Source organism: Rana temporaria, chromosome 7 (genome assembly GCF_905171775.1).
Source record: "Rana temporaria chromosome 7, aRanTem1.1, whole genome shotgun sequence".
Lineage (NCBI taxonomy): Eukaryota > Metazoa > Chordata > Amphibia > Anura > Ranidae > Rana > Rana temporaria.
The window spans coordinates 164,349,081-164,364,638 of NC_053495.1; the positions used below are offsets into that span (position 1 = coordinate 164,349,081).

The 15,558-nt window shown below is 44.0% G+C and overlaps 1 protein-coding gene across 1 annotated transcript in view; it reads right to left on the minus strand.

Moving 5' to 3' along the window:
• The window catches only part of BRINP2 (BMP/retinoic acid inducible neural specific 2), a 419,477-nt gene that overhangs the window by 141,863 nt on the left and 262,056 nt on the right, over positions 1 to 15,558 (minus strand). The gene's annotated exons all lie outside the window — the stretch shown is intronic.

Below are 15,558 nucleotides of genomic sequence, written 5' to 3' on the forward strand. Positions count from 1 at the left end.
GCTAATCAGGAACATGCATGTCTAAAGTAATGCTAAGGATGTGTTCTTTCATATAATGAGGGAGATGCAGAGGAGCTGGGCCAGGGCAAAGAATAATCAGACAGAAGAGGAGAGGGCTATGACATGCAAAAAAAAGAGAGAGGGCTGTGCTAAGGGGTTGACTCTCCTTAAGCAGTCAATTTTTATAGCAAGTACAAAGCAAATTTCAAGTAAGGCTGGTCATAAATTATAAAAGAAAAATTGTACAATTTACCAAAACTAAATCTAAAGGAAACTGAACAAGAAAATTGTATGGCAAGCCTAAATAATAATAAAAAAAAATATGAAAAAAAAGAAAAACACTGGTCCAATTTGGGAGAGAGAGAGAGCTCAGTAGAGGATTTCTCGTTGTGGGACGCCTCATTATGAATTGGGGCCCCTTTGGGGAGATTCAGTTTCAAGTGTTCTCCCCCCCTTCTTTTGATGGCGGTGAAACATATGGGCATTCCTCTCTACTCTAATATCCCTCTCTATGGTACTACCAGTTAAAGAAAATTTTATCCATCCATAATTTGGAGTTTATCTACAGTATCTACTGTATACACAGTGATCATATATGCAGTGCCTGATATTAAAATTTTCCTAAAGAAGCCATTAAAATGGCAAAACATGTCGAGTTCTAATCAGTTTGAACTTTCTGTTTATATATCAGGATCATTTTTGAATGTATTCATTTTTAATTTTTTAATCTATTAAATTTATATATTTTTCTATATTTCTTGCACCTTAAAAATCCCACAAAGATCCTTCTTTATATGCAAGAATTTCAAATACTTGATTTTTTGCTGTGCTTTTATCTGAATTTTTTTCAGTTGGTGACAGGGTCTCTTTAATGTACAATTCTAAAAAGTGACCCCTCTAGATATACACCAATGTACGGCACGCATACTGAAAAGGGGCTCCCCTTTAAAACTTCCTCCAATGTTTGTACATTAAAATACTGAATTTACATTCAACTTCTTGTGGGTGACTCTAATCCTGGTTATCCTCTGAACCCTATTTAGCTGGTCATATTAAAGGAATCATAAGAGGAAGTTGTTGTGGCCGTGTTACCATGTTAGATTACCTCTGTTTATAATCAGTTCATGAAAAGTGCTATATAATCAGTTTAAGTGGTGTTAAATGAGTGCATTTACTCACAGATCGCAACTGCCTACCAGACTGTAAATAAATCCAACCTACGCAGCTTGCCTCTCTATATAGATCAGAATATGTCATTCTGTAGCAGGCACGCTGATCCCGTACACTTCTGATGGAATACACCAGGGGCATGTCCCTTTGTAACACAACAAATGCATCTGGTAAAGTTTATTGAAAAAAACAAAAACAAAAATGTCAGCAGTTCTTGATGAGTTGAAATATCACATGCTAATTAGTTTGAGTCACTGCTGTATTTATTTCTATTTTCTGATACTGGTGTGGGGATGTTACGAGTGGTGGCATCCAAGAGAGCAGGTGGTACTTAAAAAAGAAATGGGAATAATTCTGCAATTTACATGCTGAGTCCACTTACTGAAGGATTAATTCAATGGCACGGGGAGGGAGTGCCACCCCAAACTTTATAATGAATCAAAATAAATTTTTCATTAAAGTGATACTAAAGGTATCCCTCCACTGTGCAGTTAGTTTTGTACAGAGTGGCCCAGATGTTCCTGTTCTGGGGTCCCACGGCGGCTCTCGTGGATCCTCCCCACAATAGATAACCCCCTGTGGGAAGCTCTCTCTCTCTCGGGGGTTACCTTGTGGGCGCGCTACAGAGTTATTCACTCGCCGTCCATAGCCTCCGAGTGTATGACTCAGTCCCACCCCCCTCCGGCAGCCGCGTCATTGGATTTGATTGACAGCAGCTGGAGCCAATGGCTGCGCTGCTATCAATCTATCCAATGAAGATCTGAGAAGCCTAGGAAAGAGCGATGTGAGATCATGCCCACGGAGATTTGGGCTCAGGTAAGTAAAACGGGGGCACACTGCAACGTGATCTTTCACCTTAATGCATAGGATGCAAAAAACACAAAGGTTTACAATCCCTTTAAGCCGACCAAAGCAGGGCCAACTTTAATATTGATTGGACCCTGGGCAAACATTTTATTGGGTCTGTCAGGTTTTTTCTAAACAGTCAGTGCCGTCAGCTACAGCCGGCAACACTGATCATTGTATTCTGCTGGCGGGGGAGGCCCCCCACTATCAGAATACAATAACCTTGTGGGAAAGATTTGAGGTGGATGGGGGAATTCAGTATGCTGATTGAACGCAAAAAATAAAAAATAAATAATTATGTCTGGTCACCCTAAATCATACAGAAAATTTGTATCCATTTCTAACACATGAAGAGGAGCACAGGAAGAATGAGGGGGAGCTTGGGAAAAATGAGGAGGTGCTTAGGAAAAACTAGGGAAGAATGAAAAGGAGCTCGGGAAGAACTGGGGAATAATGAAGAGGAACTCGGGAAGAATTGTGTGGGGTTGTTTTCAGGTGTTGGGCTTGGCCCCTTAGTTCCAGTGAAGGGAACTCTTAAGGTGTCAGCATATCAAGACATTTTCGACAATTTCATGTTCCCAACTTTGTGGGAACAGTTTGGGGATGACCCCTTCCTGTTTCAACATGACTGCACACCAGTGCTTAAACAAGGTTCTTGACTGATCTGCATAAAGTCCTGGCCTCAATCTGATAGTACACCTTTGTGAGCCAGGCCTTCTTGTCCAACATCAATACTTGACCTTACAAATGCGCTTCTGAAAAAATGGTCAAACATTCCCATAGACATAGACACACTCCTAAATCTTGTGGTCAGCCTTCCCAGAAGAGTTGAAGCTGGTATAACTGCAAAGGGTGGGCCAACTCAATATTGAGCCCTATGGACTAAGACTGGGATGCCTTTAAAGTTCATGGGCCGGATTCAGATACATTGGTGTATCTTTCCGGGTGGCGTAATGTATCTCAGATACGTTACACCGCCGTAAATTAGGGCGCAAGTTCCGTATTCAGAAAGAACTTGCGCCCTTAGTTACGGTGGCGTAACGTATGTGTGTCGGCGTAAGCCCGCCTAATTCAAATGTGGATGATGTGGGCGTGTTTTATTTAAATTACATGTGACCCCACGTATTTGACGTTTTTTACGAACGGTGCATGCGCCTTTCGTGAAAAAATCCCAGTGCGCATGCTCAAAATTACGCCGCAAATCGTCAATGCTTTAGATGTGAAGTGAACGTAACTTACGTACAGCCCTATACGCAAACGACGTAAAAATTTCAAAACTCGACGTGGGAACGACGTCCATACTTAACATAGGATACCCCTCATATAGCAGGGGTAACTTTACGCCGGAAAAAGCCTAACGTAAACGACATAAAAAAATGCGCCGGGCGGACGTACGTTTCTGAATCAGCGTATCTACCTAATTAGCATATTCATTGCGGAAATATACGGAAGGCCATCTAGCGGCCAGCGTAAATATGCAGCCTAAGACACTTATGCCGGTCGGATCTTAGGGAAATCTATGCGTAACTGATTCTATGAATCAGACGCATAGTTACGACCCCACACACTCAGAGATACGCCGTCGTATCTCCTTTCTGAATCCGGGCCCATGTTTGTAAAGGCAGGTGTCCCAATACTTTTGATAATATAGTGTATATACAAAATGTTTGCATTATACAAATGTAAACAAGCATCCTAACTACGGGGACAAAAGTGCCCATGGATCAATAACCAGAACAACAAGTCAAAAAGGGTCAGAAAAACTAAGCTCTGGTTCATACTGACGGGGTACTGCATTAGCAGCGATTCCTGTGTGTTTCCCCCACTGCATCACAAATACATTACATTTATGCAAACTGCTGAGGGTGTCAATGTTAACTTACCAATACCCTGAAAATGGTTGGAAAAACGCAGTGTGAACACCCATGCATTCCGATTCCAGTGCGGCCAAAAAAAGGTGCATGCACCTTTTTCGTGCGGGTGCAGTGCGATTTGAGCCATGCAAAATGTTTGGGCTCAAATTGCACTGCAATAAATCGCACAGTTATTTGAACAGGAATGCTGTGGGATTCCTGTCCGAATCTTATGCAGTTCCTCACAACGCACCAGTATGAACCTAGGCTCAAACATGCAGTTGCAGATACTTTATTATTTTAAGTGAATTGAATATTCAACTGAGAATCTCTCATTTGTACCTGATTAAAATCAATTAAAAAGAAAATGAATTCTTACAGAAGGTCAACATTTTTCCAATCTATGCCAATACGAACAAAAAGTCAGAACAGAATCCATAGAAAAGCTATAAGTTACACAGCAGTTGAAATATAAAGTGAAAGTAATGTGAAAATGGCAACAGTTTAACTGATAATATAGGACTGCATTAATAGCGCTTAAAGTAGATGTAAGCCCTATCAATTATATATATTTTTTGTTGCAACACTGTGTTGATGGTCTCTTGCAGTCACTTAGCAAAAAACAGGGTGACAGCGGAGAAGAACATATGGAAGACAGTTACAGAGCACAGTGACCCTACGACAGACAGTGTCTTAAAGCAGAGTTCCGCCCAAAAAGTTTTTTTTTTTTTTTTTAATTGTTCTTAGCATTTAGTAAAAATATAAATTATTTACTTAATGGGCCAAATTCTCAAAAACTCTGCGTAACTTAAATTTCAGCAGTTAAGTTACACTGACTTAAAATTTCTACCTAAGTGCCTGATCGTCAAAGCACTTAGGTAGAAATTACACGCTGTGTAACTTAAGTGCCGCCGTCGTAAGGCGGTCCTCCTCTCCTGGGGGCGTTTAAAATTTAAATGAGGCGCGCTCCCGCGCCGGCCGTACTGCGCATGCGTGTGACGTCATTTTCCCGACGTGCAGCGCGCGAACGTAATTAACGCCGGTCGGCTTTGAGAATTTCGACGGGACACTAAAGTTGCGACGGGTGAAAAAAAAAGACGCGCCGGGAAAACAAATAATTATAAAAAAAAATGACAGCGTCGCTCAGCATGCATTCCTGAGAGGGAGAACTCCATGCCAATTTTCAAAGAAAAAAACGGCATGGGTTCCCCCCCCAGGAGCATACCAGGCCCTTAGGTCTGGTATGGGTTGTAAGGAGACCCCCCCACGCCGAAAAATTGACGTAGGGGGTCCCCCTACAATCCATACCAGACCCGTATCCAAAGCACGCTACCCGGCCGGCCAGGAATGGGAGTGGGGACGAGCGAGCGCCCCCCCCCCTCCTGAGCCGTGCCAGGCCGCATGCCCTCAACATGGGGGGGTTGGGTGCTCTGGGGCAGGGGGGCACACTGCGGGCCCCCCCACCCCAGAGCACCCTGTCCCCATGTCGATGAGGACAGGACCTCTTCCCGACAACCCTTGCCATTGGTTGTCGGGGTCTGCGGGCGGAGGCTTATCGGAATCTGGGAGTCCCCTCAAATAAGGGGGCCCCCAGATACCGGCCCCCCACCCTAAGTGAATGGATATGGGGTACATCGTACCCCTATCCATTCACCTGTAGGCAAAAAGTAAAATGTAGTAAACACACAACACAAGGCTTTTTAAAATATTTTATTATTCTGCTCCGGAGGCACCCCCCTGTCTTCGTTATTAGCTCAATTACCAGGGGGGGCTTCTTCTTCCACTCTCCGGGGGTCTTCTCCGCTCTCCGGGGGTCTTCTCCGCTCTCCGGGGGGGCTTCTCCGCTCTCCGGGGGGGCTTCTCCGGACTCCGGGGGGCTTCTTCCATCTTCTCCCCTCTTCCGCTCTTGACTCGGCGAACCCCGGTTCTTCTGCAGCTCTCCGGTGCCTTCTTCTTCAGCGCTGGCTGCCTGCTATGTTTGTGTGTTAGCTCGATTTCAAACAGGCAGCCGGCGCGGTCTTCTGTGACGCCAGGGTCTTCTGGTCTTCTGTTCTTCCGATGTTGCCTCGTCGCCTGTTGTCGCTGTAATGATGGAAGCGCGCCTTGCATCACATTTATATAGGCATCACCGTCCCATCATGCTCCGGTAGGTACCCACGTGGTGGGTGCCTACCCACGTGCACCCACCACGTGGGTACCTACCGGAGCATGATGGGACGGTGATGCCTATATAAATGGGATGCAAGGCGCGCTTCCATCATTACAGCGACAACAGGCGACGAGGCAACATCGGAAGAACAGAAGACCAGAAGACCCTGGCGTCACAGAAGACCGCGCCGGCTGCCTGTTTGAAATCGAGCTAACACACAAACATAGCAGGCAGCCAGCGCTGAAGAAGAAGGCACCGGACATCTGCAGAAGAACCGGGGTTCGCCGAGTCAAGAGCGGAAGAGGGGAGAAGATGGAAGAAGCCCCCCGGAGTCCGGAGAAGCCCCCCCGGAGAGCGGAGAAGACCCCCGGAGAGCAGAGAAGACCCCCGGAGAGTGGAAGAAGAAGCCCCCCCTGGTAATTGAGCTAATAACGAAGACAGGGGGGTGCCTCCGGAGCAGAATAATAAAATATTTTAAAAAGCCTTGTGTTGTGTGTTTACTACATTTTACTTTTTGCCTACAGGTGAATGGATAGGGGTACGATGTACCCCATATCCATTCACTTAGGGTGGGGGGCCGGTATCTGGGGGCCCCCTTATTTGAGGGGACTCCCAGATTCCGATAAGCCTCCGCCCGCAGACCCCGACAACCAATGGCAAGGGTTGTCGGGAAGAGGTCCTGTCCTCATCGACATGGGGACAGGGTGCTCTGGGGTGGGGGGGCCCGCAGTGCGCCCCCCTGCCCCAGAGCACCCAACCCCCCCATGTTGAGGGCATGCGGCCTGGCACGGCTCAGGAGGGGGGGGGGCGCTCGCTCGTCCCCACTCCCATTCCTGGCCGGCCGGGTAGCGTGCTTTGGATACGGGTCTGGTATGGATTGTAGGGGGACCCCCTACGTCAATTTTTCGGCGTGGGGGGGTCTCCTTACAACCCATACCAGACCTAAGGGCCTGGTATGCTCCTGGGGGGGAACCCATGCCGGTTTTGAATTTAAAAATTGCCGTGGAGTTCTCCCTCAGGAATGCATACCAAATGCCGTCGCTGGAATGGGCCTTTACAAGGTTTGGCTAACTTTCCACATTGTAAAACCAGCCCTAATTTTGCGCCGGCAAATTCGGAACTTAGGCAGAAATCAAAGTGCTGAAATGCTTTGAAAATCTGCTTAAGTCCTCATTTGCATACGCAAAGCTGGATTTCAATGAGAAATGCCCCCAGTGGCGGATGCGGTACTGCATCCTAAAATCTGACCGTGTAAGTGTCTTACACATGTCAGATTTTCTGCCTAACTTTGGAAAAAGCCTTTTGAGAATCGTTTCCAAAGTTAGGCACAGAGATACGCAGGCTGAACAGCAGTTAAGTCTGCGTATCTCTTTTGAGAATTTGGCCCAATATTTCTCCCGCCTGTTGTGGCCATTGCCATCATGATTGTGGGCATGTGAAGCCCAATCGATATCTCTTCCTGGTTTGCTTTGGAGAGGTGCATGCTGGGTAACCAGCATGCACCTATCGATCTCACGAATGTGCGATTCACCGGCGGCTGTAGCACCAATTGTTTCTAAAGTTGCCATAACAATGGGCGGCAACAGAGGAAGGTCCTGCACCGTTGTTATGGCAACATAGATAAACACATCATGACGATGTGATCCGCCCTAAATCGCATAATTTCCTGTCAGGAAATAATGTGATTTTTGATCACAGTACTGCCCACAGACTCATGGGAAATAATGACACATCAGTTCCCAGGAGCACAGGCGAGGGAGGAAGTGACGAGGAGCCCCACGGACCAGGAAGTGGCAGATTAGGAGGACTACATAGCAACAGGGTGATTCTGGTAAGTAAAAGTTTTTTATAGGTTTAGAGTTGTCTCATGCCGCGTACACAAGTTCGGACATTCCGACAAGAAAACCAAGGATTTTTTTACGACAAAATGTTGGCTCAAACTTGTGTTGCATACACACGGGCAGTTTTCTGTTGAAACTGTAGAAAGCCACTGGCAAAGTCCAACTCCATTTAGGCTTGTTAGTCTAGGACAGCCATTCTTAACCAGGTTTCTGTGGAACCCTAGGGCTCCTCCAGAGGTTGGCACCATTCGGCCACCCCACTGTTTGTACTCCAATATCTAGACCAGCAGGAGGACATGGACAGCTGTGGAAATAGTACAATGAGATCCTCTCCCTACAGAATGGGCAACTTTAAAGTGTGGGTAAATTCTCAGGTATTATTTTTACCTATAGGTTCCTTGAGGTGTACCTAATTGACCTTCCATTTGATGGTGTCTGTATGGTTCCAGGTAGGTTTGCCATCTGTTCGGGATTCACCCTGACAGTCTGGGTTTTTAATCATGTGTCTGGGTTTCAGGTGGACTGAAAGCAGTACACATGATTCAAAACCTGGACTGTCCTACATTATTCAGATAAGAATGTGGCTCGGAACAGGGCCTACCAGGAGGGTGAAGGGGCACTATTACTATTCTCTTTGGAGCTCCCAAAGGTTTCCCAGGCCTGTTACAATCCTATACTGTATACTAAAAAAAATTGTTGTGCGCCGCTAAAGTGCTCGGGTTTGGCTTGAAGAAAAAGTGGCAACCCTAGTTCCAGGGTTAACACTACTTGGCAGAGCCAGCTGCATGACACCATTGATTTTTTCATTTGGCATTCTGACCACCACTGTAATTCCCTGTACACACGACCTGTTTTCCAGTCGAAAAAAAAAATATGGTTTTCCCAACGGAATTCCTCCCAAGCCTGCCTTGCATGCACACTGTCACACAAAAGTCCAGTGAAAAACTGCGATGGAGCATACACGCGGTCGGAATTCCCAGCCAAAAGCTCTCATTACAGTTTTTCCAACAGGAAAACCGATAGTGGGTACGAGGCATAAGGGAGGCATTCTTCCTGCTGGCCACAAATATAAGGGACATTTATCCTACTGTTCACCAGTGTAAGGGGCACTTTCCCTCTTGTCACTAATGTAAGGGACATTCTTCCTATTGTCCATCATGGTAAGGGGCATATTTCCTATTGACCCAGCAATGAATTTATTTTAGCAGGGGTTCCCCAAGACCTAAAAACTATTTCAAAGGTTCCTCTGGAGTTAAAAAATTGAGAAAAGTTGGTCTTAGGCCTTGTACACACGGGCAAACATGTCCGATAAAAACGGTCCTCCGGACCGTTTTCAGTGGACATGCCCGCCCAGAGATTTCTGTATGATGGCTGTACACACCATCATACAGAAATCCGCGCATACACGGTGACGAGGCCGTGCCGTCGCCACGACGATGACGCGGCGACGTGCGCGGCCCTGGAAGTTCAATGCTTCCACGCATGCGTCGAAGTCATTCGACGCATGCGAGGGATGGCGGCCGCTTGGACATGTACGGTAAGTCTGTACAGACGACCGAACATGTCCGACTGACAGGATTCCAGCGGGCATGTTTCTAAACATGTTTAGAAACATTTGTCCGCTCGAAAACGGTCTGGCGGACAAATGTACGCTGGAAACCTGTCCGCTCGGCCGTACACACGACCGAACATGTCTGCTGAAACTGGTCCGCGGACCAGTTTCAGCAGACATGTTCGGTCGTGTGTACGGGGCCTAAGAGGACCCACATCTTTTACATATGTAGTAGTTGCACCTCTGGCTCCACTATTCGTAATTGCCATTTTTCAAAACAAAAAACATCATTTGGGTACACCTTTACATTGAGTTCTTGTTGAAAACCAGATAAAAAAAAATATACATATTCCCAAACATCGGTAATATACTGTCTGAACAATCTGACACTATTTAGCAATTTTACAACCTCTATCCTCTGATTTACTGTTCCTGTAGATTTCCACTTCAACACTGTATAACTTGAGAACTACACTGGAGTTCTATCTTCTGTCTTCTTGAATTATTCTCTGTTTGAGTGCTGACTGCTGAGCTCTCTAGTTAGGTTCAGGAGGAGGGGAGGGCACTGGCTCCATATGCATAAATCTGATTACTAAGATCTTTGGGCCTTTTTCCATGTACGCTACGCTGTGAGACTTCTATACCTACTCTTGAACCACCTGTCCTATTACATTTTTGGTTGGCATCTGACCTGGCGGACTAGCTCATTAATAATTCATGCGATAATGTTTTTGTTCTTTGATGCTTTGGATTTAAATCATAGGTTCTGAATATTTATGCCGTCCGACCTTGTGAATTTTCCAATTTTACGAAAGCCTTTTATATTTTGCTTCAATTGTATGTTAACTAATTTATGACACTTTTTTCTTAAATTGCAGATTAAAAAAATGCTATCAGCGTGATATTTACAGACAGGCAATTATTTAAATGTAGGATATATTGTGCATTAAATGAACGTGTCTTTAACTTTGCAGAATGTTCTGCGCATTGGAAGATATGCCAATTTGTCATTTTTTTTTCACTGGGCAATTGAGTTTAATCTATCAGGTAATGAGACTTCTGTGGTAGTATTTGGAATGGCTGGCTGCCTGTAAAAACGAAAAGACGCTTTTATTTAAAATGATATATCGATACAGAGATTTACATTGTCTGCTGCTATGTATCCAGTTCATTGCAGAATTTACGAGTGTGATATTATTTCGTTTGCCACGACAATATTCCACATCCTCAGTCGGAAACGTTACAGCACCTTATATATTTCCAAAAGACTTGTCTTTGTTTTGTTGTAACCAAGACTACCAAGGTGAGAATTTTGTCTTATCCAAAACTTTTTTTATAGGGTGTCCATGACATTGCCAATCAATACAATCCCTATCGGTGAAAGAATGGGTAATGGAAATGGACTATATTGAGAGGATGGAGAGTTAGCACATGACTTGGATACATATGAAAAATGCCGTCAGGTATGGGCCACCTGGAGGACTTTTAGGGAATCAACAGGACACTAAAAGGTTTTATTGGAATTAGAGTAGGACCTAAATGCAACCTAATAAGTTTTCAATATATGATGTCACCAAAGAAGAAAATAAAACTGGGAACCAATATATAACTCAATTAATCCCCAGTCCACTGGTCTTATGGGAAAGATTGAACAATTGAGTCTCAAGGATCACCATCTTTGTGATGAGCTACTGAATACAGGCCAATTGGGCTCAGCTAATGACTTTGTCCACATTTTGAAAAGCTGTGAAAATCCACATCCAGCTCCCTATTAGTATTGCAAGTCAGTGCTGCTCTGATGGGCAGTACTGATGAGCAGGCACTGATAGGAACTGAAAGGCAGCACTGACTTGCATCATTGATAGGCACAGATTGGCCTCACTGATGGGCACAAATTGGCAACACTGATGGGCACAGATTGGTGTCATTGATGGGCACTGTTGGGGCTGCACTGATCCTCAGGGAACTGAGGATCAGTGCCCTGATTATCTGTGTAGGTCTCCCTTGTGGGGAGTTGCCACTGATTGGCAAACCCATGGCCTCACACTATGTCAGTATGAAGTTAGGAGAGCCGAAAAACTGCACTTCCTTGTTTACATGTGATCAGCTATAAATGGACACAGTTGATCACATGGGTAAAGAGCTGCATCATCGGCTCTTTAACGAGATCGGGGTCACGCCGTGTCCCAGTCACACATCGTGCATGCGATCGACCCTGCGTGCATGCAAGCCTGGTGCGACTGGGTCGACGCCTGTTTTCATTTGTCTATACGGCAGGCAGGAGGTAATTAATTGAAATAATTACAGTGCCATCATCCATATAAAGAAATAGAAAGGACAATGTAAATGAAATAGTGTGTGTTTAGTATCACCGTTTTAGTAGTAAACCACATAAAAAAACAAAATCAAGCCAAGGGCAGCTTTGCATACTATGACAGATTACCTGAAAACTAAGCTCTCCAACAGCACACTGCCACTGTTGAAGGGGCTTCCATCTTCACCTGGTCTTCTCCTGGGGTTTGCAGGCTTCTACTATATGAATGGCCGAGCCGGTGATGCCATCACTCCCACACACTGTTTACCGCTCTGAATAAATGGCATGGGCATGCCGTTCCTTCAGAGTGCATGCGCTGGTGATGTCATTGGCTGCATCTAAAGTAAATTTATCCTAAATGGTTTAGGAGATACAGATTGTACCTATAGGTTAGCTTTATTCTAGGCCTACCTATAGGTAAAAATAATACCTGGGAGTTTACCCCCACTTTAAAGTTGCCCTCTCTGTAGGGAGAGGATCTCATTGTACTATTTCCACAGCTGTCCCTGTCCTCCTGCTGGTCTAGATATTGGGGTACAAACAGTGGGGTGGCTAAATGGTGGAATCTGCATTGTTGTAGTACGTTTACATACTTTGAAAATTCCAATGACCGAGAGGGCACTGCTGTTCACCAACAATGGGGGCATCGTTAAATACATATTTAGAGGTTGATAACAGTTTGTTAAAAATGAATAATGCAATTCATGTGTTCTGCTCAGTACTGCATTTCTGTTTTGTTCATTTTCTTTTTTCGCTGTAAATCAAGCTGATTAAAAATCCTCTTCTTCTGCAGTCCTGTATACAGAGCTGGTGTCCATGCCACAGGCACAGAAATGTTTCATTTATATGCACACTATTGCCTGTGGACAAATTCTAGAGGCCAACTCTAGGGATTACCATGTTGGTGACAACAGGACCAAACATAGTTAAAAAAAATTGGTGGAGGTGGAGGCCAGGAAAGGGCAGATGGAAGGAAAAAATAGCTAGTGGCAAGGGACAAGTCTAGTACAGAAAATGAAACAGGAAGGGATTCACTGTTGCCTCGTACACACGATCGGAATTTCCGATGAAAAAAGTCAGATAGAATTTTTTCATTGGATATTTCGACCGTGTGTATGCCCCATCAGACTTTTTTCGTCTGAAATTCTGACGGAGTTAGAAAGAGAACATGTTTCTATCGGAAATTCCTTTTGTCTGTATGGAACTCCAACAGAGAAAAAAACAAGCATGCTCGGACACAAGTCTACGCATGCTCGGAAGCATTGAACTTCATTTTTCTAGGCTTGTTGTAGTGTTGTACGTCACTGCTTTTGACGGTCGGAATTTGGTGTGTCTGTGTGTATGCAAGACAGCTTGAACGGAATTCCGTCTTTCTCAAATTTCACTTGGGAAAGGTATTTTTTTTACTTTATTGGGCTGTTCCCTCATCTCCTCTGTGTTACTTCCGGTTTCATAGCTGTTGTTCCTGGCTGTAACAGCTAGGGAAGCAGTTAACCAAGTATGATCTGTGCTTAGTTAGCTGCTTTGGAGGACAGGAAAGATATGAAGGGTCTAGTAAACCCCTGATGTCTCCATGAAGAGGTTCTGCCACCGTCTAAAGCTATTACAAGGGGTTTGTCAGCCCCCTTGTAATAGCAATAAAGTTAACTTTAAAAAAATGTAAAAAATATAAATACATTTAAATAGGATAAATAAAAGTAATAAAAAAAAATGAACAGCCCCCCTGTTCTGCACATACTGTACATGCAAACACATGCAGACATATATAAACAGTGGTTGCACCACACATGTAAGATATCATTGCGAATGTCAGAGTGAGACCCAAAATTCGAAGGCCATAATTCATGATTAGCTCTAAAATGATAACCTGTAAAGGGTTTTAAAATAAAGGGCAACTTTAGGTACCATAGTTTGTTTCGCCATTTCACGGAGGTGCTCAGTTTTAAATCTCAGCCTGTTTGGTATCTATTTACTCAATGCAACAACATCTTTTATATTTTACCAAAAATGTGGGTAATATTTTGTCTGTGCACACTGAAATTTATTTTAGTGCGTGTTCTCCTGAAAATTTGCATTGGATAAATGACTGTGCAAACATCATGGGACATAGCCAATTGTAACCACCCCATTTTTTTCTCCAGAGCTTCTGCTTTCAGAATGTAAATAATGATTGTGGGCAAAAAAATAAATATGATCAAAGTTTAAATAGGAAGTGATGGTTATCGGCTTTCCTCTGCTCACTCTGACAGCGTGTGAGGAGATGAAAACAGTTAAGCGGCTTTCCTCACAGGGGGGATCTATACTGATAATCAGTGCAATGATTAATAGTGCAGTCCCATCAGCAAGGCCTACCAGTGCCCACCAGTGATGCCAATCAGCGCCCATCAGTAACACCAATCAGTGCCCATCAGTGCTGCCTTCAGTGCCCATCAGTAATGCCTTTCAGTGCCCATCATCGCCGCCTATCAGTACCCATCAGTGCCTATTAGTGCTGCCTATCAGTGTCCATCACTGCTGCATATCAGTGCCCATCAGTGCTGCATATTAGTGCCACCTCATTAGTGCAACCTATCAGTGTCCATCAGTGAAGGAGAAAAATACTTATTTACAACATTGTATAACAGAAACTAAGAAAAAAAATCAAAATTGTTCAGTCTTTTTTCATTTGTTTAGCAAGATAATAAAAAAAAAAACAGTGGTGATGAAATACCACTGAAAGAAGGCTCTATTTGTCTAAAAAAAAGTCTCTCCCAAATTTTATTTATACCATGAAAATTGCATTTATATCCTACTTGGTGCCTTGGCATCCCCCTCGCCTTTTAGCATCATAGATCTACTTTTGCTAAGATAAAGATTTATTAATGAGTGAAGACTGCTTTATACACCGCTGGCTGTCTGCCTGGATGTCTTGCTGAAATACATTGTATTCAGCAAGGTTTCTTCCTTTTTGGAGCCTAAAATGGCTGATAACAGAATACACATTTGATTGCACAATTGTAAATGTAAATACAGTGCAAATGTCTCAAGTTCTACCAACGCATGAACTTCTACTAGTCTGTTAAGTCTATTGGCTCTGGGGCAACTTGTGATTTACGTTTATTGGCCCTTTAAGATACCCTTTAAAAACTCAAACACAGAGAATCTAGTGCCTTATGCTGACACCAAGTCTATAAGAATTTGCAAGTTTCAGCTTTTTGCAGGCTCCAGCTGATTTGCGTTTTGCAGAACTGTTTTAGGTACACGTTCCGCCTAAGGGCTAAAGTAAACTATCTTCGAGTGATTTTCCATCTGCCTTTCACATATATTCTTATTAGTTCTATTCTGAGTCTCTAAAAGGCTGCAGTATTACAGAAGAGCATAGGAGACAGTCAGAGGTCACTTTCCTGCCCTCAAATCGATAGTGCACCTTTCCTAGAACACGCCGCTTACGTAACTCAAGCTCATGCTGTTACAGCTGCCAAAATGTAATAAGCCACATTCTTATCTCAGCATGGCAGCGCTTAAATGTATTGAACACAACACCCTGCTGTTCCGACCCACATTGCTCAGCTAGACTCTTGAATCCCTGGTGGCCCCGGGAAGGTAGAATGGGAAGCGTGCAGTATTGTTAATGGTCTAGCTAATGATAAGTCTAAAAGCAACAAAAATAAACTAGAGCAGCATTACAGTTCTGTTTATTCAATAAGTCCCTATAATAACCAAATAGGTTCTCAGCACTCACCAGTGAGCAAAAGAGACTTTATAGAAAAAAACAAAAAAAACACTTGCATGCATTTTAGGGCTCAGTAAAAAAATGCTGCATTTATATCAGTACAGTCTTTTTTTAACGGACC